The 27,349-nt window shown below is 45.8% G+C and overlaps 1 protein-coding gene across 1 annotated transcript in view; it reads left to right on the forward strand.

Annotated features, from left to right (window-relative positions):
- The window catches only part of GMDS (GDP-mannose 4,6-dehydratase), a 661,927-nt gene that overhangs the window by 586,149 nt on the left and 48,429 nt on the right, over positions 1 to 27,349 (forward strand). The gene's annotated exons all lie outside the window — the stretch shown is intronic.

The raw sequence follows: 27,349 nt of genomic DNA on the forward strand, positions 1-27,349 counted from the left end.
AAACATATTGAGAATGAAATGAATGCTGTGCAGTAGTGCTGTTAGAAAGACACTGCCTTTTAAGTCCTGTTTTTTTTTCTATTATTTTTGGAAAATAGATTAGCAGAGAAAATGTCCCTAATGAGATAATCTAAAACCACTTGCTGAACTTTTGGGAATATGTCAAATTTTCTCTAAGGTAAGTTAAGAGGCTGTTGAAAAGCAATATCTATTTGTGAATTAGTTTTATTTTTGGAAGATGAGAGAGTGCCAAATTCCCTTATTGAAATTCTAAAATTTAAAAGAAGGTATAGTGACAATTTGGATATATCCTACTGGCTTGCAGTATAAATTTAAAAGGTATAAGTCTCAACACTTTTTGCTCCCAGTGCTGTTATAAATCTTCTAGAAAGCTCTGAAGCTCTCCATGTTTCCACTGTAACATAACAATGAATATTTTCCCACTAACCTCAATAGGCATATTGAAAAAACACACAAATGAATTGTGAGTCTAAAGGCCCTATACAAATGTCAGCCCATTGGTGAACTTTCTCCTATTTCCTCAGGCAGTTAGCACTCAGACCTCTTGAAGTACTGGCCCCATGTACTGTGATGTGCTGTCCCCACCTGGGACCCTGAAAGCAGGAATGGCATCTGCTGGCCTTGGATGGTACCTGATATGCAGTAGAGGATAAGTTAATGAACGCGTGTATGCCATATCAAAGAACCATCCTCATGCTTCCCAACCATCTCCAGTGTGAACAGAATTAATTAAACCCATGTAATACACTTTAAATCCTAAATAGCAAGAAAGGTATACAATATTTTTTCTCTTTTTCTTTCTAGTTGAGATTCTATGGCAAGATGAGTGTTGAGTTTACAGTTCACATCTATGCATTCAACCTTTAAACAAAATTCATATTCCATTTCTATCCCTTTTTCTGTGTATTCCCTTTTTATAAGTTCTTTTCTGCCCCTTCTTATCTTCTGTTTTTGCTGATCTTCCCTTCTTTTTGTTCTTCATTTTTTCTAAAATTCTCTTTTTCATAAGTTTTGACTGCCCGCCCCCCAGTCCCCACCCTGCAACTTCCTTTTTACTATATCCCAAGCATTTTAAATGAGCTAACATACCGGAGTTGTTTCTTGGTGCCTCTTTGGGAAGCACTGGTAATGGAGATGTTACAGTCTGACTCTAGAGCCAGATGCCCGTGGGCATCCACTGGTGTGTTGTGGGTACACTGTTGTACACCCCCATAGGAGACCCTCACATCAGAAGTCTTGAAAGCACAGCACAGTAACAGCATGCATGCAGAATGCATCCCAGGCTGCTTTGTCTGAGGAAGTACACCTGCCAAATGGGGATATTTTCAACTTTGAGCTGCTAATAAGACATGCCCTCGTCAGGAGCTACCATCTTTCTTTTACCTCCTCTGAGACTGTATATGTGAAGTGTCGCACAGCAAAGAGACACTTCATTGTTCCTTCAACATTGCCCATCTCACATGTTCCTCTGCTGTTCCACCTCCAAAACTTAGTGAATGACAAGGTGAGAAGTATAGACCAGTGAGTCACTACAGTGGAGCCAAAGTCTGTCAGAAATTAATGGCATGTTCTCTGTTCCTTTCTTCACTGGAATCTTCAGCATTTTTCTTCTGTTAAGTACGGACTAAAATTCTAATATGTGATTGTATGAGATAAGTGACTGTCATTTAGAACAGTTTTGTTTAAATTTCTGAAGTGTGTGTGGGTTACAGAGAAGATTTTCCTAGTAGGGCCTGCAGTGTCATTCTCTTTGTGAACTTGTTTTGGTGAAAAATTCAGTCCACTGCCCTGGAGTAGGCTCTGGGCATGCTTTCTAAAACAGGCATCTAAAATAGTCTTCTTTACCGTCACAGTTCTCAGATGAAGAGAAGCGGCCTGGTTGAGTATGGCTCTCTTGCTAAAAAATGTTAACATCTAGTAAGTATATGAAGAACTCTAAGGGGGTCCATGGGTCAGATGAATAGGAAAGGAAAAGAGAAGGAATGTGGATCAAAACAGTTCCTTTCAAGTCCTAGTGCTGTGAGCTGCCAAACTGAGATGATGAGAAGCCGTTTTCACACAATTAGCACATCTGTCAAGCGCAGTGTGTGTGTTAGGGTGGGGGCGGGGAAGCCTGCTGATGGGAAATATTCTCTCTATGAATCAGCACCTCCCACTTACCCTAGAGGTAGATGGCTGTTAACAGGTGCATTGTCTCCTGTTCAGCTGATGAGGGAGGTCAGTGGGCAGCAGCAGTCAAAGGAAGGAGACACTGAACAAATAGTGGCGAACACCTGATCCCGGGTGGGCGGTGGGAGGGGCCCAATCATGCACCCAGTGCTGAGCAACCACCAACTGATCCCAGAAAGGAAGTGCAAAGATAACCCAACACACACTGGGATCCATCCGCAAAGCCAGGGCATTCCAAACACAGCGTTAGCCATGCCACGGGAATGGTTTTCATCGAGGCTTTCTTTACCATGTTCATGAGAAGGCCAGCACTTAGGCTCCTGTCTTCTGGGTTTGTCTGACAAATATAAAACAGTTCACGGCTTGTCCCATTGGAGCACACACAGTGGTCATGTTTCTTCTGATGTTCCAGTCTAACATGGATGACTGGTCCATGAAGTCTTGTGTTCACAGGTTATGGTAATTGCTCTCTGGCTTTCTCCAGGGAAACAACTTGCTTCACTATCCCCATCGTCCCTGTGTGTTTGTCAACCCTTTGATTCCCCTGCCCTCTCCTCAGCCCTCCCCCAGCTAACTAACCTTGTATTGATTGTTCTACCAGCCTCTACTAAAATCCAAACTAAACAACTCACTGCTCACTAGAAGTGCTCTTGCTTTTCTTTTCTGCATTTTTCTTGATGTTACTCTTTTTAAAAATAACTCAACCTCTTTTCTTTTTTCTTTCCTCCATCTTTATAATTTTTCCAGGCAGCTGAACTTCATTTCTGGCACCCTTATGCTGTGGTCTGCATGAAGACTTAAAGGAAAGCATGTATTTGTTTTGAAACATTGAGTGGATGACAAATCCTATTTCTTCTGCATCTTCTGTCTGTGACATTCTGTACCCTGGCTCTCACTGTGGGTAGTAGATTAGGGGTGGGTATTTGCAGTTACGGTTGTTTATGTAAATCATTGGTGATGATATTAGTGCCTTCATCCAAAATAAACCACAAGGAAGAACATTTTGGCCAGTAATTGGGAGGTAAGATAGATTGCAGCATCAGAAAGTTGTGTGCTTAGACATCTACATCTTCATCTTCACACATCATCTCAGTTCCTTGTCTTCTAAAAGGAGAATGATTGTGCCAAACTTCACCCGAGCACTAGGAGGTTGAATCATTGTCTGTGAAACACGGAGATCTATGATCAAAGATACCATATTAGTATAAATTGATGTGATTATTATCAAGGAAAACTCCTTAAACAAGGAGTTGGGATTAATCTGAATTAATCAACATCCTCCATGCTGTGATGCCCCAAATCTCTGAACTCTTAGGGCTTCCTATTAGTCCTCGAGTCTGTTTCTCAATGCTGGAGAGGATTAAGGAGTAGGTCATGATCATGGAATTACAAACAGAAGTGAGTCGGTATTAGCAAACACTCAGGTGAGGGGTTGCACCAGGTTTGCAAGGCATATTCTGTGGGTGACTGTCCAGCAGAGCCATCCAGCAGACACCTGCTGGTTAGCATGTCATGTCAGCCTAATGGTTACAGTGGCATTTATGAAGACATATTAACAGGCCCTTTCCCCCACTCATCCCATATGGCTAACAGGGCCTTTGGTGCATACTGCCCGGAATCTGACTGAAAAGATGGCTTTCCTTCCCAAAGATTCTCAAGTCACTTAAGGGGTGGGGGACATAGGTGTCCAGGAATCTCATAAGTGAATGCAGACTGGTAGCACAGAGGTAAGCAAAGTGGGTCAAAACATTGTACTTCTATTTAACCTGTTAACATGGTAGAGGAACCCTCACAACTGCAGGCTGTGTGTGCAGCGGGTGCAGTGCAAACTGTGGCAAATGGGTTTCCCCACTTATTCCCACTTGCTGCACTTTCCTTGTGATTGGAAAGGTCAGCGCTGGTGTGGATGCACCAGTTCCTGTTCTTAGAGCAGTGGCCAGAGACCCACTTCTACCCAGGCAGTAAGCAGAATTACAGGCATATTGAATTACAGTGGCCACCCCAGCTCTGGTTCTCAAGCCTGGTGCAACTAAAATAAGGAAACTAAAATAGACATTTTTCCAGGGCTTATTCTCAAACCAGCTGAGCCACCATGTCCTCTGGGAGTTAGGAATCTTTATGGGCCCACGGAGGCAGCCAGCCTCGAACCCGGCAGGGTCCACAGGTGGAAAAGCCACACCCTTGGTCTGCAGTCACGGGGTCACAGATAGCTAAGTTGGCCCTGACATTTTTGGTTTCATTAACCTCTTCAAGAATCAGATGAAAGCTGATTTTTCCCAATGGGGGAAATGCTGAGAACCCAGCATTTCTTATATAATTACAGGGAGTCATCATTTCTTCCCAGTCATCGATGCTGAGAAAACCAAAATTGAAGTGGGAAGTCTAGCCCCGTTCTTCTCTGGTCCCAAGTTCCAGCTGCGCTGAGAATCTTTGTATAGGCTGTTTTATTTTCTAAAAGCTCATGTGGAGTGGTTAACATTTTATTTGTATCCTCTGATGATGTGTGTGCTCAGCCCGTCACAGGTCTATAGTTGAGCCCTTCACAAACTCACCTGGGCACTTTGGGAAAACACGACTCCTTCCCCGGCAGAACAAGACCGTCTTTGTCCCCTGGAAGGTAGATGTTCTTAGGACCTGAACTTGGCAGCTTCAGAAGACAGCTTACTCATTAAAGCTAAATTAATGGTAGAAATTTAGAAATCAAGAGTTTGTGTGCAGACAGCCTTAGTTTCCCCGGCCCCATGTTCCAGGAGCTCCAGCTCAAAGTGAGCCACATCCCAGGAGAACTTCCAGGGCTTACTTCCATGTGTCTGTGCAGACGTGTGTTTTGTGTGCTTTGTGGTGAGGCCTCATCTGTCCTGCACTGCCCTCCATGGTTCTCTGATACCATAGGCTGGCACTCTGTGAGGTCTGATCCAGTGACCTGTTTATCCTGTGGCAGGCACAGAGCCTGTGGCCACTGAGTGCTGACTGAGTGAATGCTGCAGATATGATTGATTTCCAGTTTGATTGATTTTCATTACCAAATTGATGACTAGATCTGCTGCATTCTCAGCATGACAGTTAAGCGTATCAGGAATATGCACATGTGCAGAAGTTTCTCCCTGTCCAGTGGAGGGTGGAGACATAATCAGGGTTCAGAGACAGAGTCCGCTCGACAGGCATGGAGGGTGCAGCCTGAGCCCCACAGCTGTGCTGGTGACCAGAGGCTCGGACTTTGGGGTTTGGGCAATATGAAAATAATTTTTTAAGATCTGAAGTCATTTACACGAAGTGAGCTTGTATAGGTTTGGGTTTTGTTGTCCTTTTATATACATGTACACTTTTTCTTGGCTCTTTCCAGAAATAATTGTGTCATTAAGCCCAAAGCCGTTGCTTGGTGTGCTCTGCTCAGGTGAACCAGGCAGGTTTCCAACCGAAAGACCATTTTCATTCATAAAAGAAATAGTTTCCTTTTTCACATTCTGGTTTAAAAAATGTAACTCTCAGTCCCAACTCTCAACGGGAATTATAGCATAAATTCCTGGTGATTTCCTTTCCCCCTTTATTCTTTGGCATAAGCAGTATCTCAAAACTGTGCAAGTGCAGCTCAGAAAATCAAGTTCTTGCCATAAGAAGCAGGGCAGAGCCAAGGCCTCGGCCCACCGCACTTGTCCGTGTCTGCATGCTCCTGTGGAGATCAGCTTAAAGCTCTATGTGCTTTTCCCCGGTTCAGGGGACAGGCAGCAATGCCCTTGCTGAGGTGCTGGCCTCTGTTGCCCTGTTGCAGGCGTGGGGTTGGCCTCTCCAGCACAGAGCCTCGTTGTCACTTCCCACAGCCGCCAGAGCCCTATCTTCCCCATCGTTTCAGATGGGGAAACTGGGGTGGCAAAGGCTGAGTGACTTGCTTGCGATCACACACAGGGTGGTGGCCGGGTGTCCTCTAGGCTGTGGTTCTCCAGTAAGCCTCCCTGTCTTTCCTTCAGGGTCCTGTGTCCAGGTCCTGCCTGAAAACTTTGCCTCCTGCCCCTTGACCTTCAGGGACACCTGCTGTCCATGTTTCAGTGAGTCCCCTCTGCTGCGGAACTGAAGGCCGGCTGACAATTTGATTCTGTGAAGGTCTGCCCTGGCCCTTTCTCAGTGCAGCTTTCTTTGTTGCAGTGGGTGTGTTTGCACCCACAATGGCCGGACACTGTAAACTCAGGGCTCATCAGCGATGCATGCACAGGACACAACCTGCCTGTTGCCCTGCAGAGTTGAGGTGCTGTGAGTGTGTGCAGGCCATCGGAGGGGTTGTCCAGGTGGCCTAACTCTCCCCGTGGTTCTGGAGATGTATCCTCATGTGGCAGGGTCCTGCGTTCACCACCACATCACCTGACAGTGAGCCTTTGTCCTTTCAGCATGTGCTGCCACACATTTTACCACAGGAAGAAGTCTTCTCGAGCAGGTTTATGTGAAAACAAAAAATTAAAGCTGTGAGGTGCAGAGTAGTTAGATGTGACTGTGGGTGGCAACGATGCTCTTGCCCTGGGCTTGAGGGCATGTTAGCAAGGCCCGCAGGCCTCCCTGGCAGTCCCTGTCCTGCCTTCAGTGTGCCTGGGACTCTCAGAGCCGACCATCAGTGTTTCATGTAAAAGAAACCACCTATCGAGGACTTTATAACAGGCACAGTTTGCGGAACAGCCAAACTTGTTTTTCCTATGATCTAAGCCACTTTATGGTCCACTTGTCTGATGCAATGGGATTTCCTCCCCAATACCTTCTTCATACCTGAACCGTAATATTGTTAATGCCGGGCTTCACTGCACATGTATTTATCCCCAAGCCATTCAGCTTGGACCCGTCCCCAGTGGCCTGTTTGTCTTTGTCGCTGTCACTGCTGACAGTGCCCAGAGGGTCCAACTGCAGGTCGGCTCCTCAGCCCTCCCTCTCCTGCCTTTCCTTCATTGGGCGGGCCTGCAGCTTGGCATGTTGCCTCCCAGACTGGCATGCCCAGCACTGTGGAGCTACAGCCTTCCCACCTGTGCAGTGGTGAGGGTGCCCCATTTGCTCCCACGTTTCCTGCGGATGGTGAGCAAACGGCCCTCCCAGCCCTAGCAGGGGCCTTGCCTACTGGGTACTTCTGGGCAGTTCCTCAGTAAAATTGGATGGACAATATATTTGTTCATTCTTATTTCATTTTTTATACCTGCTTCAGAAAACGTGTAAGAAACTGGAATTGCCATGTGAATAGGAAAGGCTCAGCCTATTTTGTGAGTTCTTTAGTGCAGTAACAGAGGTGGCACCTGAAGACATTTTTCTCCCTTAGGACATATTTTAAATGATATTAGGGCCCCAGCCCTGCCCAACAAAAGCCTACATTCTCAGTAATGTATCTAAAATGCTAATAAAAATAGTTTAACTATACCTGGTTACAAAGCTACACATAGTTATAAAATCATTTTTCTATTGAAGCACATGTTCTGAGTTCCAGTCTGGATGCTAACAATATGTGCCTCTCCAGAAGAGTGGGGTGCATGGGAAGGACAGAGGACCCGGCGCAGATTCCCCACCCCGTGCTCTGTGTGGACAGGGGACCCGGCGCAGGTTCCCCACGCAGAGCCTTGTGTGGACAGTCTGCGCCAGGGCCACCCTGGGGGACACAGAGGCCACTTCCTTTGGTGCCTCTCCCCAGACCAGGTAGAAGGCTCTGAGACACAGCCTTTGAACAAGCCGTCCTCTCGTTACTCCTCTCAACTGCGTGGCCGTTCAATTGATCCTTAACGTCTTTCTTCCCCCTTCTATGAGACCTAGACCTATTTTTAAGTAATAGATAGATAAATGGAAAGATAGATATTTTATAAGATCACAATCTTGTCAGCCTATATTTTGACCTTGAAACCTTATGACTTGGTTTTGCTTTTTTAAAGTCACATAAAAAGTATGGTTAGCAGAGACGTGGTTCTCGTGGGCACAATGGAGATGTAATTTTAATTCTTTCTATTCCCAACCAATAATAATATTGAAATTTTGGGTAAACAACATTTGAGAGGTACTGAAACTTGAGATTCACTTAACTGCTAAAATGCTACCCTGTTATCCACAAACCACCAGTTATAACTGTTTCCATGCCTTGTCCGGTGGGCAGCAAGGAGATTTGGGAGGGTCTGAGCCAGGAACCAGTGAGAGATGCCAAGTGCCTCTTTACTTCCCTAAAATGCTGGCAATAGAGTTTGCCTTTAAAATAACTTTCTTGGGTTAGAGATCTGTGGGACAGCATTAATGTCCAATCACCAAAGATAATTGTGCATGATACTTCAAATTGACACAATGCAAAGAAATCACTAAAATTGCATTCATTCATACCATGAAATAACTCAGGAAAATGTTTGAGATAAAATATTGAGTGAAAAAAATCAGTATTAAGAAATGTACAAACAGTGTGATTATAACCATGTAAGAGAACCTACTCACAGATCAGAAGAAGTAGGAAGTAAATCTCTCCTGTATTCCGGGTCTCATTCCAGAACAAATGTTAACATTGGGTTTTGCTGATGGGCCTCTAAGGGACTTTCCTAATGTCCTACATCTTCCATATGTTCTCTAATGACATGTATTGCCTTAAAGTGAAAATGTGAGCAAAAAGGCTTAGTCACAGACCTCAGCCTTGTTCTCAACAGTTAAAATAAAGAAAGACATGGGTCCTGGGCTGACAGTGCTCAATGGTTAGAGCGTGGCCCCACACACCACAGGGTCATGAGTTCAATTCCCAGTGAAAGGCACGTACATTGCTCGTAGATTCAATCCCGCCCTGGTTGGGTCATGTTCAGGAGGCAACCAGTCGATGTCACATCAATGTCTCTTTCTCCCCTCTCCCCTCTCTTCTCTCTCTTTCGTTCCCTTTCCCGACCCTTCCACTTCCTCTAAGAAGCAATGGGGGGAAAATATCCTCAGATGAGGATTAACAAAAAAAGAAGAAAGAAAGGCATGAGGAAAGAGACGAGCATTTCCCCCAGGGCCTCAGCTTAGAGGAACAGGCAGGAAAACCTGGATGTTCCCTGCACTCACTGTCCCTCACGCTCCCACATCTGCTCAGTCCCCAAGCCTTGGACACTGCCTCATGAACACCCCTCGAAGGCATCGCCCCTGCAACGTGCCACCCTCACCTCCCCTGGTGTCCCTAGCTCCTCCTCAGAGTCAACAGCTTCAGAGTGGCCAGAACACTTCTTAAAGCACAAATCTTGCCATGTTCCTTCTGGCTAACGCTCATAAGGGCCTTTCTGTCCTGTCTGACTCTGTCTGACACCTCCCAGGACTTTGATGGGACAGTCTTTCCCTCTACCTCCCCAGTTCCCAACGTCTCCTTGAGCGAAGTTCTCTGCCTAGAGTCAGGTCTCAGGGTGCTGGTTCCTCTTCTGGGCATCTCCGTCACTTCCCTCAGTTGAGCAAGGTGTCCCTCTTCCATTCTTCTGTGACACCTGCACTTCACCAGGTGGTACTTACCACCCTGCACAGTCCACTCCCTTACTCAGGGTTTCAAATTCCAGAAAGCTCTAGAAAATCAGAACTTGTCTTATGAGCCGTCTGGTAGCAGACTCTGCCCTGAGCAGACATAAGGCTCTTTACGGTATTTATTGTTTCGCCCTTTCATGCTGAAGACACTAATTTTTCTGAAGAGATGTGAATGTGTTTGGTGATGGGGTGCTACTGGACACTGCTGGGATATTCAGAAAGACAGGCTAGGGTAGCATGTACTCACCACCCAGCTTCTAAGAGGAGAAGGGGCCCCGGTCAGGCGCAACACCAAGACAGGTGTAAGAAAGGTCATTCCCGGACAGGCCAGAGCAGACGCTAAGCTGTGGTTACACAGGTCACACTGTCTCCTAAAAGCTGAAAATGTAAGTCCCAAGGTTCTCCCAGAAGTTCTCACAGAAGGGATGGCGCACCTGTGTCCTAATTGCTGGTCTTGGGTGTCTGCCGCAGCTCTCTAAGCTCCTGAAGTCCAGGAGGTATGTTGTTTCACTCGTACCCTCAGGGCCTTGCTAGACAAAAAGTCAGCCATCAGCATATCCTGCTTGAATAGAATTTAAATATTCATCACTTTCCCTTTTGGTAATAGTTAAGAATTGTCTGTAGAACTAGTGTCTCCTCCTCAAAAGTCATTGAGCTATTGATGTAAAGACTTCTGCCTGGGCTTAGTCTAGCATTGGAACTGTGTGTGCTATCAGTAAATGCTTTAACACCAAAGCCATTTTTACTCGACCCCTCAAATGATAGAACTGCTCTCATGGCTGGATGGCTCTAATACCAATCCACAAAGCCAGCTTCCTGCAGGCAGAGGCTGTTTGGCTTACTTTCTACTATTTTATTTCCTTTCTCATACATGGAGACCATAACAAAGAGTGATGTTTCTATTAGGTAGTGTTTACTGGGCACCTGTCATAGACGAGGCACAGTGCTGAGCACTCGTATTTTCTCATCAGCAGCACCATGAAGCAGGTATTTTTATTCTCATCTGCCAAGCCCTCTTCCTTTCTGGATGTTCATTTGATTCCTGAGTTTCTTTCTAGCTGCTCGCAGTGCCTCAGTCCTCTTCCATCAGCAAGCCATCTTGAAAGAACTAGTGCACTCGCCTTCCTCTTTCCCAAACACTTACTTGCCTGATACTTGCAGTGACCCCACTGCCCGCCCCACGCAGCCGCACTGCTCTGCCCCGCCTCCGCCTCCGGAGCACACCAACACCCCATTGCCCCTGTCATTCACATATCCTCTGTACCAGGCAGGGCTGTCCCCTCACCACCCGGACAACTGCCCCTCCTGGAGGCTTCCTGCCTTTGCTCAGACAGCCCTCCCCTATAAGGCTCCTCCTCTGCCGTGGCCCTGTTGTACTTAGAGCCAGCAGCTCGAATTCAACCTGTAGACAACCTTTGGGTTTGGGCTGCTTGTGTCATCAGTCCCTTAGCAAACTCGTTCACTTGTTGGGGTTCAGAACCTTGTCTTGTCTCGCTGTTGTATCTTCCACAGTGCCTGTCACTGTAACAGACAAACGGCAGGTGATTAATACTGTGATTGATGGGCCGTAGAAGGTCAGGTGCACCGCTGTTCAGAAACATTTCTCCCATGGAAGACGCGGTCTTCCACGAATTTCAACAAGAACCCATGTCAAAGGTGGGAGAAAAGGAGAAGAGAAACATGATGACTTCAAGTCCTGAACCTGGATCTAAAAGTGAAGTCACAGAAGGGACACAACCTAACAGCACCTCGAGTGGAAAAAAGCCTTAGCGTTGTAGCTTCTGTAAGCTCATGGGGAGCCACAGGAGTGCTCGGAGATGCAGTTCAGTCCCCGGTGGGCCACTCGAGTGGCAGTGCCATGCTCAGCAGCTCCTGGTCCACATCCCGCCTCCTCGCTCAGGGGCAGGCAAGCGGCGTGGGTATAGGGAAGAGGGTTGTATTTCTTTATTTATACAGAATAGTTTCTAATAGACTTGCACCCAATACAGAAAACGTTGTATACAAAAGCAACTTTTAAAACCTATTTTGAGTGAAAGATTTTAAATATTTGAGCTACAGGCTCCTCTTTGGTATGACAAGGCATGTTTGGATATGTTCCGTTATGACTAGGGTGGGACTGGAGATAAGAAAGGTGAACTCAGGTAGCAACTGCCTGCCTGCAGAATATTTACAAACTAGCAGCTTACACACCTGTTCTCTGGGAGGAAGAGGATGGGGGCAGGGAGAGGGAAGGAGAGAGAAGAAAGCCTTGGGCAGACTCTGTACCTGCTCGCACTCCCCCCACCAATCCCCGCGCCTGCAGGCCACCGCTCTCTCAGCTCAGGAGCTGCTATCACAGAAAGAACTCGTTGCCCATGCATTGGCTTTATTTTGCTTAGGAAAGACTTCAGCTTTCTCAGCTCAACTATCCCACTGCCGCTGTCACTCAGGGGCATGTGTTCAGTTTAACTCTCCCCTCGCCTTGGTGTGTGTGGGCTCTGGTCCACCTGCGCCAGGAAAGCCTCCGAGGATAGCAACCTGGACCACAAAAACCAGCACTCACGGTCCACTCAACTGTCTCTCCCCATTGTGGCCTGAGTCAGAGTTGTCACAGAGACAAAGTAATCTTTCCGGGGAAGGGATCCCCAGAGTCCACACAAGGGCAGTGAGACTGTGTGTCTGCCTGCAGTCCAGTGTTCTTGAGCTCACTACAGGACTGGTGCTCACAGCTTAAGGGCACCAGCCGGGAAACGTCCAGGAACCGCCTGGGAAGCTCTGAAAGCCATCAGCCCCCAAGGCCACGCTGATGGACAGTGCTATTACCGTGAGCTGGGGAATGAGAGAGGGACAGAGAATGTCTGCATGTGGCTTCTCTCCAGGAGTCTTTTCTCTTCTTCCCTAGGGAACGAGGCTCAGTAACATCAAGTGCCGCCCTTGTAGTGCCCTTTTCCCGACTCTCCTACCTGTTCCATCCCACAGCGAAATTACAGAACATGACCAGGGTCTATGTTGTTAGGAAGTGGTTCAGCACAGTAGCCTCTTGAGTGGACAAGGGATGTTTTAAGGAAGATTGTGGATAATAGAGTGGAAGGCACTGTAATATTCTAGTCCTGGCTCTGCCACCAGCTAAGTGTGCTTGTCCAGCTTTGCTGCCTGGGTCTCCTCATCTATAAAACCAGGAGCCGGACCCAGAGTTCCTACTGCTCTGAATGTCTGATTCTCTCGCAGGTTCTCCAGCAGTGCCTGGGTTAAGGGATACCTTTACAGGCCCCTCTTGCTAAAACCTGAGACTGTCAGGCATCACTGAGAAAACAGCGCTGACCATGTTGCATTGTGGCGCCTTCCTAGACTCTCGCTGCTGTTAGAGCGGGATCCCAGTTTCAAGGTCGCAGATACTCCAGAGAGCTGTAATTTAAGAAGAGCCTCTCATTCCCCGCCCCCCCCATCTCAAAGCCTTGGTCATCTGATAGTTCATAACAGCATGTCTCCCTGTAGAAGATAAACTCCTGTGTTGTAAATCAGCTTTCAGCCACTTTGGGAGAACTGTTCTCATTGAATCAGAACATGTTTTTGATCCAAATAAAATTATTGGTCATAACCGTCATGAGTAAACAACATCATTTATTTTATAGGAATATATGCTAACAGAAATGGAAGAAACATTCTAGAGATCTGAAAAGGAAGACATTTATAAGTAAACGTATTTGTTACTTATAATTAATATTTACATTAAAATTAAAAGTAATAAGACTTCTGCCCCAATGACCTTAGATTTGATGGCCTAATATATGGAAAAGGAATGGAATAAGTTGTGTTTTTTTTGTTAATTTTGTCATCACAAAGAACATAAGAGAACATAAGATATTACGAATTTCTCATAAATTTGAATATATATCCTTTGAATTGTAAAGACTTATCTTTAAGTTCAAAAATTGCCTTAGGTAGGAATGAAGCTGCTCTGTGGATGACTGAGAGAGGCTAGCAAAGTAGATGTGGATCTTACACTTGATAACCTGTCAGCAGGCAGTATTTAATCTATAGGAAAAGAGTGCTTTATAGAGAAGCAGGGATTGAAGTACAAGGCTTTTATTTTGTTCCCCATGGGAAGAAAACACCTGGAATGTTCACAATGAAAGAGGGTTACCTATGGTTTTGAATAATAAATATGATTCATGTGAAGACTTGGGGTCTGCTGGTTAATTATAACCCACAGCTTAGTAAACAGAATAAACAGAGTTCATTCCTTTAACAGAATGATGCAGTCCACTCTGCCCTCCCCCAGGCGCCCTGCTCTGAGGGTCATGGCCAGGTACCCTGGCAGTGTCCCCAGAGAATCTGCCCAGAATTCTGTACTTTGCTGTCCTGTTTTATGAGTAGGATATGGTACATTGAGCCCTCTCCTTGACTCCTGTCTGTTTGTCAATTGTCATAAAGGACAGTAACAATCTCAGATTTCAAGAACAGGATGGGGTGGACTTTGTGTCTTGGGCACACATGTGCCTGGAGTCTGGCTACAGGCAGTAAGGCCTACAGGGGGCTGTGCAGGTGGAGAGGAGGGGCCTCAAGGTTTGTGCTAGCACAGTGATGGCGAACCTATAACACGCGTGTCAGAGGTGACACGCGAACTCGTTTTTGGTTGATTTTTCTTTGTTAAATGGCATTTAAATATATAAAATAAATATCTAAAATGTAAATCTTTGTGTTACTATGGTTGCAAATATCAAAAAATTTCTATATGTGACACAGCACCAGAGTTAAGTTAGGGTTTTTCAAAATGCTGACACGCCGAGCTCGAAAGGTTCGCCATCACTGTGCTAGCACCTCTGTCTGTCATATAGAGCATTTCTCATACAAGATTTCAAAACACCACACATGGAGACGGGTGCCCTGTCTCCTCCTCAAATCAGAATATCCAGGCAGTCTTCAATGAAATATTTTGGCCTCCCATGAGAAATTAAAATGTGATGTAGAATCCTTCCTGTGCAGCCTCGGACTCCCTTCAGAGCAACTAGGAGCCAGAAGACTCTAGATCAGTGGTTCTCAACCTTCCTAATGCCACAACCCTTTAATACAGTTCCTCATGTTGTGGTGACCCCCAACCATAAAATTATTTTCGTTGCTACTTCATAACTGTAATTTTGCTACTGTTATGAATCGTAATATAAATATCTGATATGCAGGATGTATTTTCATTGTTACAAATTGAACATAATTAAAGCATAGTGATTAATCACAAAAACAATATGTAATTATATATGTGTTTTCTGATGGTCTTAGGCGACCCCTGTGAAAGGGTCGTTTGACCCCCAAAGGGGTGGCGACCCACAGGTTGATAACCGCTGCTCTAGGTTCTACTTTTTCCTTCCCCACAAGGGAAAACGAATAATTTGAAATTTATGAAACTCACCTCATGCTCTTCCTCCTCGGAGCTCCATTTGATCTGAACATCAAATTTCCAGTTTTCAATTTTTGTCTTTCATGACTACATGAAAATGAAATTAAATGACTGCTGATTTTTTCCATGAAGCATAATAATAAAATTCAGAATAAAAACTTTCAGAGTAGTTGAGAATAAAAGTGAGTTTTCTAGAATAATAAATCAAACATTTCATACTCAGATATATTAGTAGGAGCATGAAGATTCTTCCTTAAATAACTATTCCTTTTCCTGAATTTCTATTCATTGTAATAATTCTGTCACATCCTTAAATACAAAGTACTTCAAATTAAACAGTAGCTTCCGATGGAGAGGTTTTTTAAATAGATGGACAAATAGTTTTTGGAGGAGTTTTTATATTTGGGGGCCACTCTTATAGAAAAGAATGCAAAAATACCTAACTTTGGGAAGTGTTTTACAGAAGCATTGCACCATGTGAACTGCTGCTGGGCCCACCTGAGCCTCTTCAGTGCAGATGAGGGTGCGGGAGCCTGGTGACATGGGCCAGCCTCACCTGTGAGGAGGCTGTGCACGCTCCTCAGCTGTTCCCCAGTGCAGGGTACTGGCCAGTGCACAGGGTGGAGGATCAGCCACAGAAGAAAATGTGATAACAAGCAGGAGTTACAGTGAGGGAGGGGCCACAAGCCAAGGCATGCTGAGGTCTCTAGAAGCCAGAAAAGGTGAGGGAATGAATTCGCTCCCCTGCAACCTCCAGCAGGAACTGGCCCTGCCCACAGCCAGAACGATAACAGGACAAGCTCCCAAACCAGGGGACTTGTTAAGCAGCCCATGAAGGGCCGGGAATTCCCTGGCTGTGGCTTTCCCTTTCTGGCCAGTCCAACAGGCTTCTCACTGTGTAGCCTTTTCTGCAGACCCTACTGGCTGCCCCAGGTCCTGGATCCTGTTGTCCCGTCCTCAGCCTCTAAACTCTGGCTTCTTTTCCTTCTCCCTACTCCCATCTTGTTCTTTCCATCCTCAAAGCATCAACCAGAGGGCTCATTTTTCCAGTCTGATGCAGTTTTTCTTTTCTTTCTCCTATTTCTTTCCTGACCGGTTCCTTAATGAAGAACAGCACAGTGTTACCTCTGTGACACCTTACATAACTTCTCTAGCAGTCTGGGTGCTTTCTGATAGTACACAGACACGAAGATGGATGAGAGGGAGCCCATAGAGCACGTGGACTAACTCTTCTTAAACTCTGAGCTACTGTTGGTTTCTCAGTTTTTGTCACTCCAAGATCCTAGGCACGTGTGCCCGTGAATTCCAGCACCACTGTCTATTCAGAGGGCTTTTGGAATTTCCATTAGGCCAGGCGACAAGAAAGCATTCACAATTCTGAGGAGAAGCGTGCCTGCTTTTCCCTGAGGAAGTATGCACCCACCACAGAGACGAGGAAGCCAGGCCCGAGTGCCCCTGGCAGCCCTCGTCTGATGATCCCATGTCCCAGGCTCACATGGAGCAGGGGGTCGGCAGGACCAGTGCCTGCCTGTTTCATTTCAGTGCTGGGCACTGTCACACAAACTGCTTTCCCACCTCAGTTCCAACTCTGTCCACGAGACTTAAAGCAGCAACTCTGACTCACCTCATCTCCTGACCATAGCATTTCCTTCTTCAGGAAACCTGTCATTTTGTGAATTTTTCTTGTAAGCAGAGTCCCAGAGATGAAAGAAGCTACCACAGAATGCGCCACGCTTCCTGGAAGCGAGGAAAGGCTCGCTGCCTGGTTTGCAGGGAGGGTTCCTCCTGGTACTCTGCCTGGGCTTTTCTACCTCCCCCGCGAGGGTGGTGTGGGGAACCAGATGACGTTCAGAGAGCTCGGTTCTAACTTCCCGGGTATTGCCAACTGCTCCTGGCCTCGTGGGCAGGAATACTTCACACATATATCATCTCTACTAGCACATGCTACAGTGTGCACATTCACACACACACCGCGCTCAAGTGTGCATGACCAGGGTGAACTGCCGGCCTTTCATCTCCTCAGGAGGCTGTTGGCTTTGGACGCAGCCCCAGGGGCCCCGCTGAGGGAGGAGGCTAGGGTCTGGTGTGCGGATCTGGGAGCAAGTCTTTGTCCCCAGTGTATCTGTCTGTCCCTGATGCCTCTCTCCTAAGGGTGCTGCTTTCTGGAGGTACTTCCTACTGGACATCTCTGTGTATGCTGCGGTACCACGGAGCAAGGGTGCAGGATGGCTTTCATAGGAATTCCCAGTTTAATTGGAGGAATCAAAATGGAAGTAAATGGTAATGTTCGAAGAAAAAGCACTCGGGCATACTGGGATGGCTGGTCACCTTTCAGTCTTAGAGACTAAACAAGTAATAAAACAAAAACCTAAAAACAACTTTTTATAAATTAATCCTAAACAGAAAATAATGCAAAAACCACAGACCTCTGCAACCCCATGCTGTAAACCAGTGGTTCTCAACACATGGTCTGCAGACCAACAGCAGCGGCAGCACCTGCGAACATGGTAGAGAAGCTCGCTCGGGGCATGATGCCCACTCCATAAGTCAGGACCTTTGGGGATGAGGCCCAGGAGCCTGCGTTTAACAAGCCTCGAGATGATTGTGAGGTTCCCTCACACTTGGAAACCTTTGCTCTAGACCCTACGTTAAACTGGATGCCAAGGGAAATGAAAAACTCCCAATGGAAACCTTTTTCCGGATTGGCCCAGTACAGGTGCTCCCACAGAAGGGCCCTCCCACGCGCCTTCCTCGCTGACACAGCCGTGCCTGTGCTGCCATGGGTTATAGGCCAAGTCGTAGAAGTGGTGCCATGTAGAACTCGAGTGAGACCTGCCATCAAAGCCTAGGGGGGTCTTCAGAGATGTAATTAACCCTAATGAGGAGTGTGTGGGGATCTCAGCCGCTAACGCCTGCTGACTGGTGGCGTGAGGCTCACATAGCAAAGCGGCTATTCTCGTCCTCAGTAACATACCTGTTATTGGGCACCTGCTGTGCGGCAGACACACTACCATGCATTTTCCACACAGTAGCTTGTTTCAGTCTTACTGCACCCCTACCAGGCAACTATCATTACTTCTGTCTTTCAAAAGTGGTTGCTTAAAAGCAGCGGTTCTCAACCTGTGGGTCGCGACCCCTTTGGTGGTTGAACAACCTTTTCACAGGGGTCGCCTAAGACCATCCTGCATATCAGATATTTACATTACAATTCATAACAGTAGCAACATTACAGTTATGAAGTAGCAATGAAAATAATTTTATGGTTGGGTCACAACATGAGGAACTGTATTTAAAGGGCCAGAAGGTTGAGAACCACTGCTTAAAAGGAACCCCAGGACCCTAATGAACATTATATCTGAGTCTTCTTACAGTAACCACTGTTATAACTGCTCACATTCTTTCACTTTATTGGAGCGAAGCCCTTTCTGGAGTAGAGGGCAGTGGACTACACAGCAAGGTGCCTGGACGTTCGCCCTGCTTCCTTCAGCTACTAGCTCTATAGCTTGGATTGAGTCACCTCTTTAACACCTCTGAGCCTCACTTTCCTCATCTGTGAAATAGGGATAATAACGCCTCCCCACCCCCCGCCTTCCACTTCAGCTCATCTTACAAAGCAATAGCAATACTGCTGGTGAAGCGGGTGATAAGCCAATGTGCTGATACTCATCACGCCTCTGTTATTAAAAAGGAAGGTTTGGCGCATCAACTTGAGGAATGTTTACTTAAGTGAAGAAGAAAGAAAACAAATTAAAGGAACCATTATTAGCAAAGAACACAAGAAAATCCTCAGGGGAAAATGGTTCTTCCGTTGGTTTTACAAGGATTAGCAACTTCTGTGGCCCATCCCTGAGCAGCCAGCCAGGGAAATGGCTGGCCAGCGTGAAGGGCAGGTGGGGCAAGAGGGGCAGGCTGCCTCCTTGTGAAATGCTCTTGTTCGAGACAGACTACAGGTGTGCGTTAGTAGGCCAGGCCCAAGCTGGCACTCTTCAGTGTAAAAAGGTCTGGTTACATTTCGTTACAGTTCTTTTCTTTTTGCTTAAAACATTAGGAATTCTCAGTGCTGAACCAAGAGAATTCAAATCATCCTTTTGTGAAATGTGTTTACTTCTGCCTGTCTTACTTTCCTGTTCTTCTTCCCTTTTCTCTGTGTGCATAGACTTGGCTGCCTGTAGCTCCATCATCTAAGTTAAATCATGTCCTCTCATTTTCTCTAGCATTGTTTTTCTTATCAAAGCTCCAATTCCCCAAAAAAGTATACACTTGTCTTTCTTTTGGATTCAGCTTGCTCATGGAACCACAGGCTCTCCTCAGCCTGTTCTCGGGCTGAGTCCCTGGGTCCAGGTGCTGGAGTTGAGCCAGGGGAATAGCACATGGGACTCAGGGTGACAGGGCAGGAAGACCCAAAAGGACACTGTTTTCAAGTAAGTTAACTGTGTCCCAGAACAAAGTCCAAGCATTCTTACAAGAATACAAAGATACCTACCACCACACAAGGTCATTTTCACAATGGTATCCAATCAAAATTACCAAGTTTGCGAAGAAGCAGGAAAGTATGTCTCATAATAAAGAGAAAAAGAATCAATCAAAATCAACACAGAACTGACACAGGTGTTACAATTAGAGGCAGGGACATTAAACCAACTTTTAGAACCCTGTTCCGTATGTCTAAAACATTAGGTAGAAGATATAAAGAAGTCACCTAAAGTGAACTTGTAGAGATGAAATCTATACTGTCCTACATGAAAATTATATTTCATAGAACTCATGTAACTAGATATTGCAAAAGAAAAGATTAGAGACCTTGAAGACATACTAATAATGAACTATCCAAAATGAAACACAGAAAGAAAAAGGATTTTCAAAACAAGGAACAGAGTGTCAGTTCTATAGGACAACTTCAAGTGCCTTAATGGACATGTCATTAGAGTCTCTGAAAAGAGGGGAGAACAAAAGAGATAGCTGAAGAAACAATGACTAAAAATTTTCCAAATTTCATGAAAACTGTAAATACACAGACCCAATAAGCTCAACAAATCCCAAACACACAAAACAGGAAGAAAACTGAGCTGATATGCCTCATAATCAAATTGCACAAAACCAGTGACAAAGAAAAAATGTGAAAGGACACGTGACACACAGGAAGAAAGATAAGGATGACCTCCTTATTGTATGTCAATTATGAACTTTAATAAAGCAGAACAAGTTGAAAATACTGTATGGCCCTGACTGATGTTCTCAGTGGTTAGAGTGTCAGCCCATGCAGCAAAGGATCATAGATTCAATTCCAGGTCAAGGGCATGTACCTGGGTTGCAGGTTTGATCCCCGGCCCTAGTCGGAGCCCATGCAGGAGGCAACCAATCGATGTGTCTCTCTCACATCTCTCTCTCTCTCTCTCTCTCTCTCTCTCTCTCTCTCTCTCTTCTTCCTTCCACTATCTCTAAAAAATCAATAAGAAAAAAATATCCTCGGGTGAGGATTAACAATAACAACAAAAATGGTGCATGCTCTAGAACTGGTCTGGAATGTACAGACTCATTGTTGAGGAATTCTCAAAGGGACACTCCAGAAATAATTTGAGCCAAGACTAGTATAAGTAATATTAGACTCCAAGATGATTTCTTTAGAAGAAACTGCTTGGTTCATTTGCATATGTAAAAATCAATAGTTTCATTTCATTTTAAAAAGCAACCTTACTACTTGGTCATGTTCTGTGTATAACTGAACTCCAGGTGTTTCAGTCTGCTCTGTGGGCTTTCAGAAGCCAATTTGAATATTCATTTAAGATTAGGTCAGATCCACTTGACTTAAGAAAATCATGGCTCTCTTTTGATTATTGCATTTCTCAGAAGGCATTTGGAGGGCCCCACTTGCATGACACTATGGTATATAAATCTCCTGCTCCAGTGGTTTGCGATCCAGGACAGCCTTCCAATCAGTCTCGTAGGCAATGGAAAGGCAACCTGGACAAAACCCTGGGAATGTGGAGTAGTGAATACAGGCAGAAGAGAAGGAAGATCTGTGTATCCACGAGTGACAGAATCCACACTGGAGTTACCAGTTTACCTGTGCAGGGTTGCCAGGGACTTGTTTACTACTATTATCCAATGTCTGTATCAGAAGATACAAATGTATCTGATTCAAAGATGTGGGTGTAGGTTTTAAATTATACCTCTATTCACTTCTGCACTATTTGTGACTCAGGAGGAGGGGCCCTTGATTGCTACATTGCTGGATGACATTAGTCATTAGACAGTTCATTCAGAGTGTAAAAAGTTACTTTATAATAGCTAGTGAAAGCTTTTAAGTACTCATTGCAACTTAGTTTTAAAGGCCTGCACTTAAGTGATTTTATGGGCGCTCTTGGCTCATGTTTGCAGTCATTGGGCGTGGAGCAGAGTCAAATGAAGAGGAGAGGGAAGTAAGTGGTAGACAAATCCTTCTGTGATCGTATCCAGCTCAGCTCAGCATGAAATATGGGCTCCCACACAAGTCATTCCTCCTGTATCTCTTCAGTGGTTAGAACATATGTATCTGACACAGTTCACAGCTTGGCTTAATAAGACCAAATACTTGTCTGTCTGTGTAATAGGCTGTTAGTATTGATAATGGTATAAAGTATAGTTGCAGAGTGTCATTTTTCAATACACCATTTATAAGAAAGTTATCTTTACAGCAATGATTATACAAATATGCATTCTCTAACATTGGTTTTGGGTGATGTCCAGTGCAAATGACAGCTTGTTGAAGTCCTATCACTTATTTACCTTCCAAAGCTTGGAGAGCTGACTTTTTTTTTTAACTCACTAGAGGCCCAGTGCATGAAATTTGTGCACGGGAGTGGGGGGAGAGGAGGGGTCCCCTCAGCCCAGCCTGCATCCTCTCTGATCTGGGACCCCTTGGGGGATGTTCGACTGCTGGTTTAGGTCTAATCCTGGGGATCAGACCTAAACTGGCAGTTGGACATCCCTCTCATAATCCTGGACCGCTAGCTCCTAATTGCTCACCTGCCTGCCTGCCTGGTCGCCCCTAACTGCCCCCCCTGGCCTGATTGCCCCTAACTGCCCCCCCACCGGCCTGGTCACCCCATACTGCCCCCCCTGCCAGCCTTGTCACCCCCAACATCCCCCCTCTGCCTGTCTGGTTGCCCCTAACTGCCCCCCCACCCTGGTTGCCCCCAACTGCCCCCTCCGCCTGCCTGGTCGCCCCTCACGGCCCCCCTGCCGGCCTGGTTGCCCCACGCAGCCTGCTGTTCAGTCGTTTGGTCATCCCTCACTAACCCCCCTGCCGACCTGGTCGTAGGCAGCCATCATGTGAGGGTGTGAGGGTTAATTTGCATATTACCTCTTTGTTATATAGGATGTTCCTTGACTAGATGCCAAAAATTGGAAAAAACATTACCCCAAAAGTCTGCATACACTTCAAAAGTGTTCATTTCTTATCTTTATAGAATCACAATGTTATTTGATACTGATTCCCTAATGAAGACTCTTACAGCAGTATCTCAGAAATACTAAGCTCTACATAGGAGTATACAGTTCATGGACAGACTCTCCCAGTTGGGCTGGTATCTAAAATAGAGACCTGGTAAGTGCTGTGGTGGGTTCGTGACTGAGCCACTACAGATGTGAGTGAGGATGCTAGAGAGGTTTCAGAAAATCATCACTGAGAGGCCTGAAAGTGGAAACACACGCAGGATTTCAGAAGGTAGGGGGAACCGGAAGTGCTGGATTGTAGGAGGCTGATCCCAGTGGGAGAAAGAAAGAAAGAGCTTTGCAGTTAGACCTGTATTCTACTCAGCACTTCCCACCTGTGACCTTAGCCAGCTACAAAGTACTCTAAGCCTTTTTTTCATCTGTCTAGTGGGAGTAATTCCTACGTTCCAGAGTGTCTGAGACTAGTAGAAATAATATCCTCATACATAGTAAGAACTCAACAAATGTAGTGATTATTTTTGCTGAACCCCAGAACCTCATAGTCACCTTTGACTCCTCTCTTTCTCTCACACACCATCAACAAACTTTGTTCATTCTCCTTTGGAAATACATACCCAGAATCCAGCTGCGGCTCATGGCCTCCCTACCCCTCCGTAGATGAAGCCACCTTTCTCTGCTGGAATTCTTCCAACAGGATCCCCACAGTTCTTAGTCTTGCCCCTACAGCTCACTCTCAAGACAACAGCTGGAGTGACACTTAAAATCAAGTAAGGTCTTGTTACTTCTCCCTCGAAACCCTCCCTGTGGCTTTCCATCTCACTCAGGTCCTCCCACAGCCAACTAGGCTCCCCATGATCTACTTCTCTCCCCTACCTCAATGAGTTTAGCCCCTGCCCTCTCACCTCCACTCCCCTCTTCAACCACACTGGCCCTTCAGACTCCCCCCAGGCTCCTTCACTTCTCCAGCTCTGTGTAAATGTCACAGTCAGTGGAGCTTCTGTAAAAGGGCAACCCCCCATCACGGCCTCCCCTCCACCTCCTTACATCTCTTTCCCATTAGAATCTCAGATCCGTAGGGCTGAGTCTCTGCTCAGCATGTTCACGGCTGTCTCCCTGTCACCTGGAAGAGCACCCAGGACAGAGCTGTGTGATAACTGTTGGATGGATGAGTTAGTATTGGTCTCACACCACTGAGGGAGAAAACTGGAATGAAATGAAGAGAGCTCTGTGCTGAAATTCAGAGCATTGGTGCTCACCACCGGTCTGACCTTGGGCAAGATCTGGGCCTCGTTCTACTTCCCTGTGTTATGGAAGCCTGGGCCATTGTCATCTCTGAGACACTAATGCTGATGTGTGAGGGAGACTGTGTGTGGTGTGTAGTGTGTGCTGTGCGGCGGTTCTCATGTCCCGTCCTGGCAGTAAAGCCACGGGAAATGCATCAATGTTGAGGCCCGAGCTTCTGTTCCTGGAAAAGTTCTGCCTATGAGATGCTTAGTAAACACTGGGAGGTTCTGGTGTTCCTCTTGTCTTGGAAAATATAGTCGTGATTTTTCCTAAAACTAGGGATGGACAAAAACCCTATAAAGTTCTACTTTTACCTGTGATTCCAACTGTTTTTATGTTGCCTTACTTAAAGTAAACATTATTTGGGATTAGGTAGTGAAGTTTTGTGATATTTCAACAGATGGCGCTGGTGGTAGCTATTATCTGACTATAAAAAATGAATTTCAGCTTTACTCAATCTCATTTTTTTAAAAAAATATTTTGCACCCTAAAATGATACATTAATTTGTTTAGTCCTTTATCTTACCAATACATCAGAAAGTGAATGTGGTTTTTTTTTTTGTTTTTATTGATTTAAGAGAGAGAGAGAGAGAGAGAGGAGGGAGAGAGAAAGAAACATTGATTTGTTGTTCCACTTATTTATACAATTCATTGGTTGATTCTTGTTTGTGCCCTGACCAGGGATTGAGCCTGCAACCATGGCATATCAGGATGACACACCAACTGAGCTACCCAGCCAGGGCAGAAAGTGAATGGTTTTAACCATTTTATATAGTGAAGGCAGCCCTGAAACATGGAGCAGCTCAATCCAAAAGTTGCCTACATTATTGTATCATGCACTTTACCCAGTGTTGTCATAAAAACTGACACAACACTTCCCTTAGAAGAAAGATCATTTGCACAGAAGTGCCACCCATTTGGGCTTATGACATAAATGCAAATCAGTCAGTAAGATCTATTTATCTAGATGCCTTAAATAGATGCAGATACTGCCTTAAATGACCGCACATACAAAGAGAAATGCTGTGATCAAACAGGGGCCTAGAGAAAGACACGTGGCTCCTGGAGTCTGAGGAGAAAATGTTGTGCAGAGAATGATAGCCAAAGCATTAGAACTGTTTACGCCCCTTCATCAGCTTCTTCCACCCCTGACCGTGTTTCCATCTCATCTGCAGGCGAGATCATTTTAATTATTCAGCCTTGCACTTGCTTCTGGGTGTGGTTTCCCTGATTGCATACTTCAGCGCAGATTACAAACATTTGGCAGGATTCCTCCTTCTGTGGGAACCAGACAAGTCATAACACCACCAACTGAGCTCTCTGTGCTGTTGTACAGGAAAGGAGCCGGCATCTCGGGTTTCAGAGTGCAGAGGCTGGGAATCGCTGGTTCTCCTCTCCCTTCGGGTTTGAGTATGAGCTACCAGCTCCTATTGTACTAACACCTCCGGACAAGACCCATGGTCATCAGGAACTGGTCCGGAATCCCCAGCAGGGAGCCACATCTTGTCTCAGAAAATGATCACCCAGAGTTGGAAAGAGAAATGAAGATTCGAGTATGTGCCCAAGAAAGTCTTCATTGTGGATGTTTAAGAGCTTACTGATAAGATTAAGAAGGTTGTCATAAATTGTTAGCTTTAAAAACTTAAGAACATTACTATTTAGTAAAGCCAAGAAATGTTGAGTGAAATAGCCATAGGTTTTCCATCAACCTGAGCCTAAAATGCCCATTTCCATGACCCTCCGTTCCCTTTTCCCTCCTTCACCCCAGGCTTCCTGTCCAATGTTCACTCCCTCACACCTGCCCCAGCCCACTGGTGAGACTCACACTACAGGAAGGAGAGTGGAGCATCACTGGGCCTCCTGCTCTCAGAATCTGGGCCCATGGCAGAAGCCTGGAAATGTGAGCATGGGTATTCTGACACATAATTGGAGATGAGGCATTTATCGTCAAATGGCCTTTTAATTGCCTTTTAAGAATAAACAACAGTGTTTTTTTTCTTCTTGATTACTAAAGTCAATTAGCAGACAAAGAGCCTTACTATTTGTATACTTGAAAAGAGTAGTAACAACACCTGGCACCCTGTTTCACTTTGTATCCAAGTGTCCCAAGGCACTTTACAGGCTTCAGTGCAAGTCTCACTGCCTTTTTGTTTTTTTGAGGTAGGTAAATAGTGAGAAACACCAGGGGCAGGGCCGCAGGTTTGTATCAGACTTCCTGGAAGAAGAGAGGCAGCGTTAGTACAGGTAGGCACAGGGCTGTGAGTGTACTAGTAAGTGACAAATGAACAGGAAGAGGATTAATGTTTACCTAGTGCATTCACGCAGTGCCAGGTACTGCACTTGGCTTTTCCATCTCCCAACCCAGCTTTAATGAGGTATCCTATATAATAAAAGGCTAATATGCAAATCAACCAAACAGAGGAATGACTGGTCGCTATGGCACACACTGACCACCAGGGGGCAGGTGCTCAATGCAGGAGCTGCCCCCTGGTGGTCAGTGTGCTCCCACAGGGGAAGCGCCACTCAGCCAGAAGCCGGGCTCACGGCTGGCCAGCACAGCAGCTGTAGCAGGAGCCTCTCTCACCTCTGCAGCAGCACTAAGGATGTCTGACTGCTGGCTTAGGCCTGCTCTCCATCCCCCGAGGGCTCCCAGACTGAGAGGGTACAGGCCAAGCTGAGAGACCCCCTCCCTGCCCCCTCCCCCAAGTGCACGAATTTTGTGCACTGGGTCTCTAGTAATGTACATAAAAGTCACCCACTCTCAGTGCAGGTTGATGACTGTGGCAGTTGTTTAGCTGTCACCATAACCAAGCAGAGAACACTTCCCTCTCCTCAGGGACTTCTCTGCTGCCCCCTCTGCAGGCAGCCCTGCCCCTCCACATTTTCTTTTTTTGTACCTTTTCTTTTCTAGAATGTCACATATATTGAATCAGTCATTTTTAGTCCTTTGTGTCTGACTTCTTTCTCATAGCATCATGGCTGTGAGACTCACCATGTTCTTCCACATGTCAGTAGGTCGTTCCTTTACTGCTGAGTGGTCCCCACTGTGTGAGTGTATACAGCTCACCCATTCAGCAGCCCAAGGGCCGGGCTGTTTCCTTGTGGAATGATAGAACGTTGCTGCTGTGAACATTCACGTGCAGACCTATGATTGTATTTCTCCTGGGTAAATACCTGTGAATAGGGTTGCCATGTATATGGGGAGTGTACTTTTAACTTAAGACACCACCACACAGTTTTCCAAATTTGTTCTGCCCTGTATCCTGTGAGTTCCAGTTGCTCCACATCCTGATATTTGGATATCATTTCAGTTCATCCTCACAACAACACTGTGAAATTAGGTGTTATTGTTATTACTCCCATATTACAAGTGAAGAAACTGAAGTCTAAAGAGATCAAGTGACTTGTATAAGGTGCACAGCTAATAGATGGCGAATTCAGCCCTAGTTGGTTTGGCTCAGTGGGTAGAGCATTGGCCTGCAGACTGAAGGGAGCCAGTTCAATTTCTGGTCAAGGGCATGTACCTTGGTTGCGGGCTCGATCCCCAGTAGGGGGCATGCAGAAGGCAGACGATCAATGATTCTCTTTCATCATTGA

The sequence above is a fragment of the Myotis lucifugus genome, unplaced genomic scaffold (genome assembly GCF_000147115.1).
Source record: "Myotis lucifugus unplaced genomic scaffold, Myoluc2.0 scaffold_21, whole genome shotgun sequence".
Lineage (NCBI taxonomy): Eukaryota > Metazoa > Chordata > Mammalia > Chiroptera > Vespertilionidae > Myotis > Myotis lucifugus.